Here is a 4334-nt window from a genome sequence, read left to right on the forward strand (position 1 = left end):
CCCCGGAGGCGGAGAGAGGGCCGGGGCCCCTGTGGTGTGGGCGCCGCAGGAGCACAGAGGACTGGGAGCCGCAGGTCTCCCCGCCCTGCCCGGAGACGGGGGGCCCGGGCAGGAAGACCCCATGCATTCCTGGGGCCCGGCCGGGCCTGTCCCACTCCGTGGCCAGCTGCCCCAGAGCTGGAAGCTGGGAGCTGCCGGGGGCACAGGCTGGTCCCACAGGGGCAGGGCTGCCGCACTCACAGGAGCGGGGCCTGGGCCTCTGGCTTCAGAGGCGGGGCGGGCCCCGGGGCAGCCCCACACGGCCCCGCCCTCCTACTAGGGGGGTGCCTGGCCCCCTGCGAGCATGCACACCAGGGGGTCTCGACGCCACCCAGGGCGCAAGCCCCACCTCCTGCAAGGATGTGCTCCTCCTCCCACCCCGTGCGCTCCTGGGTGGTTTGCTCCTTGGTAACTCCCGGGCGCCGCCCCCCGCCGTGCCCCCCCTCGCCCCCCGCAGGCCGGCCTGGGCAGGTGTGATGGCAGGTGGGTTGCGGAGAATGGAGACGCCTCGGCCTGTCTCCTGGCCCCACGCCGGCGCCAGCCTCTCTCTGCTACCCAGGCCCCCTCCTGCTGGGCTGGGCGCCCCCCTTTGCTGACGAGCACCCACCTGCTTTCCAAGGGAGCAGTGCCGAAGCGACGCTGGGTGAAGGGAGCAGGGAGCAGGGCCAGCGGGGTGGGGGGGTGGCGGGTGAAGAGAGGGGTGGACAGAAGAACCCTGCGTGTGTGTGAGCAGGTGTGTGCAGGCGTGCACACGCGCGTGTGCATTGGGCGTGCATGTGTGTCCATGCAACCCACGCCTGAGTGTAGGTCTGTGCATGTGCACATGTGCGTGTGTGCATTGTGTGTACACATGTTGCGTGCCTGGTGTGCGATATGTGCACCTGTGTGCACTAGGTGTGCGCATGCGTGTGTGTGGTGTGTGCACTGGGCGTGCATGTGCATGCATGCGTGTGTGCACAAGTGGCCTGGAGATGGTGTGGAGGCCGCGGCGGGGGCAGGGCTGCTTGTCGTGTCTGAGCACGACCCTCCACTCTGTGTTTCGGCCCCCAAGAGCTGCACCCAGCCCCCCTCAGAGCTCTGCGGGCTGCGTGCTGAAGGACGGCCGCGAGGAGAGGCCCTATGGGGCCAGCTGGCCGGGTGCTGGCTGGGCCAGAGCTGCGCGGCAGTGGGTGGGTGCTTGGTTACGTGTGCAGAGCAGGGGCCGATGCCCAGGCAGCCGGGCGGTGGGTGAGCGGGCGCAGGTCGGCTGGGCAACGAGGGCACTGACCAGCAGCGGGCGCCCACGTCAGCCTGTGGGACGTCCCGGCTCGGACCCTTAGAATCGCAGCCATTCAGGTGGGTTCTGGGTGGCGAGCCGGGCACGGCCCACGGTGCGTGCCGCCGGGCATGGGTCCAGGGAGGTAAAGGAGCTCGGTGCCGCGAGACGGCTGGAGGCCGGGCGCTGCTGCCCCTCCCGGGCCCGTCTCCCTGTGCTCGAGGGTCCGTTCCCTTGTTTTCTCTCTTTTCAGATAAGGAGAGCCCCCCCCACCGCCCCTCGAGGCTTCCGGCTGCCGTGCCTCGGAGGCGGGCCCCCCACGCTCTCTCTCCCCTGAGCCGCGCACGCTGCTGTGCCCACCGCCCCGGCAGGCCAGGGCCGCACTGGCCCGTCTGCTCTGTGCTCCGTGAAACACCAGCAGGGAGAGCGGGACGTTCTGGGCGCCGACCTTAGCACCTAAGACGCGTCTGGGTAGAGCGGGTGCCTGGCGCCCTTGCTGGAAATACCCAGCGGGGGGTGGAGAAACCCCACACCGGGGGAGCGGACGCCTGGCCGGGGGGGCGAGGGGTGAGCAGATGCTGAAAATAACAGCCACTCACATTGGCAGAAGCTGCACGGACCCGACCCGCGCAGCCGAGAGCGAGGCAGGCGGCTGGGGCCCACGGGCGCTGCGCCCACAGGACGGCCCTTGCCGGGTGGGAGAGCGCACACGAGTGTCGAAGGCAGATCGGACGGGGACGGGTGGGCGCTGAGCGCCTGGGCGGGGCGGCAGGCCAGGAAGGGGTGCCCAGGGCGCCGGGAGGACGCAGGAAGGAGCACGCGCCGGCCGCGTGGCCGGACAGACGGCCCGGGCTGGGGGCGCGGGTACCGGCGACGCGCCCCTGGCGGGCGTCACGCTCCAGCTGGGTGGGGGCTGCCGCCGCCGCCAAGGGTCTTCTCTGTGTTGATGATTTTGACGTCCATGGGTAGGTGGGTGAGCACTCGGTGTCCTCGAGAGGCAGATGGACACTGGGACGCGTGAATGGGCTGAGCGGACCCAGGAAGGGCAGGCCGTGCTGCCAGGGACGCCCGCTGGAGAGAAGCGCTAAGAAAGCGATGGATTGATACACGGCGCCCGGGGAGACAGCTCTGTGGGGGACGCATGGATGGGTGGGGGTGGCGGCTGTGGGGGTGGCAGGTGGCAGATGGGGGGGTGGGGGTGGGCGGGTGGACGGACAATAGCACAGTCGATGTCAAGTGCTCTGCCCTCCTGCTCCTATCGCATGTCCTAGCTGGACGCAACCCAACCCGCCCCCCGCCACGCCCACCCACTGGCGAGTCTGAAGATGGCCGTGCGGCTCCTCACATGCCGAGCGACGGGCGCCCCTCCACCCCCGTGGCCGTCTGGGAACATTGTCCTCTTTTGGAACCACAGTACTCACCGGCCGTGCATCCCCCTGGCGGCCCGTGGCTGGACTCTAGAGCTGGGGGCAGCAGCAAGGAGGGGCTGGGAAGGAGAGGCAGCCGGCCCCTTGGTGGGCAGCGGCCGCCGGTGCCTCCGCTTCCTCCGCGTCCCGAGGCCTCTGCCGCTCCGTGGGTGCTGGGCGGGCGACAGGCAGGGCTGGTGTGTCTGCATCCCGTCCCTCCGGGCTGTGTGGGAGGCTGCAGGCTCCCTCAGCTCTGGCCACGGGTCCAACCTGCCGTGTGCGGTGAGGGGAGCTGAGCGGTGCCCGGACCGCACGGAGTGTCCAGTGTGCCCACCTGCCGCCGCCCCGTGTGGCCGCCGCCTGCCTGCCGCCTTCTCCCTGGGCTCACATCAGGCAGCCTCGCCCTCTGGGCACTCACGTGCCACCCTCCAGCCCCGACGCTGCCGGCCAGAAGCCGCCCTGCGGGGAAGGGCGTGCTGGGCTTCTCTGTGCAGTGCCGGGCAGCTGCCGGGCCCGGCTTGCGGTTCGGCGCTGGGGCCCCGGGCGCCAGGGCTGCTGCCTGAGCTTCGGCCGCCCGCCGGGCGTGGGCGTGGGGGCCGCCTCTGGGCGGCCGTGCACATCGGGGCAGGCGGGGCCCTGGACGCCAGCTCGCCCAGCAGGCACAGAGCTGGCCCGGCCACCCCGCGAGAGTCGGTCCCCCGGACCACTTGCCCGAAGGTCCCGGCGTGAGTCACGGCGACTCAGCCCAACCGGGGGAACGGCGGGCTGGGCTGCGCAGGGCCACGGCCGGGACGGGGCAGGGGCCACGGCCAGGGCACCCGCTGACCTGTGCCCACGGGCCACGTCCCGGGCGCGCGGCCCTCCAGGCTAGAGGGGCCGTGCCTGTCTCTGCCGCTCGGCCCGGCCACTCTGACCTCCCGGGGCGGCGGGGCGGGGCAGTGAGGGCCGCAGCCGCCCCATTTGGGGAGTAGCGAGGACTCCGGGGGTGCCCTGGCCGCTCCCGCGAGGTGACCGCAGGCGCAGGCGGGACAAACAACGGGCAACAGCAGAGAAGGGAGGGAGGGAGGAGGGAGGAGGAGGGAGGGACGGACGGAGGGAGGGAGGCAGACGGGACGGAGGCTCCAGAGGGAGCCGGGAGGAGAGGGCCGGGCGTGGGGCAGGGCGCGGGCACGGCGGGGCCAGCGGGCAGGGCCGGGGTGCGGGCCCACAGGTAGCCGAGGGGGAGGGAGGCGGCCTGCGGCCCGGCCGGCCGCGCCCAGGATGGAGGGCAGGTGGGGGCCGAGCCGGCGATGCTGGAGGGGGGCGCGGGCGGGCGCGGCCCAGGGGGCAAGGGGAGGCCGGGCTGAGGGGGCGGGAGGCCGCCTCGACTCTGCCCGTCGTGGGCCACGGGGTCCCACCGAGCCAGGGCCGCCGGCTGGGAGGGTTTCTCTCTGACACTTTTACTGGCCTTGGGAGGAGGGGAGGTGAAGGTGGAGGAGCCTGGGCCGGAGGAGGGGCTGGGGGACGAGGGAAGCAGCTGCGCAGCGTCCTGCAGGAGGACGGGGCCGAGACGCAGCCTTGGGGGCCGTGGGCAGGGCCCGGGGCACTGACACAGGCAGGGCCGCTGCCCGGAGCCCGCAGGAGCCGCTCCGCGG

This window comes from Talpa occidentalis, unplaced genomic scaffold (assembly GCF_014898055.3).
Source record: "Talpa occidentalis isolate TD23 unplaced genomic scaffold, MPIMG_talOcc4v2.1 talOcc4.17, whole genome shotgun sequence".
In the NCBI taxonomy this organism is placed as follows: Eukaryota; Metazoa; Chordata; class Mammalia; order Eulipotyphla; family Talpidae; genus Talpa; species Talpa occidentalis.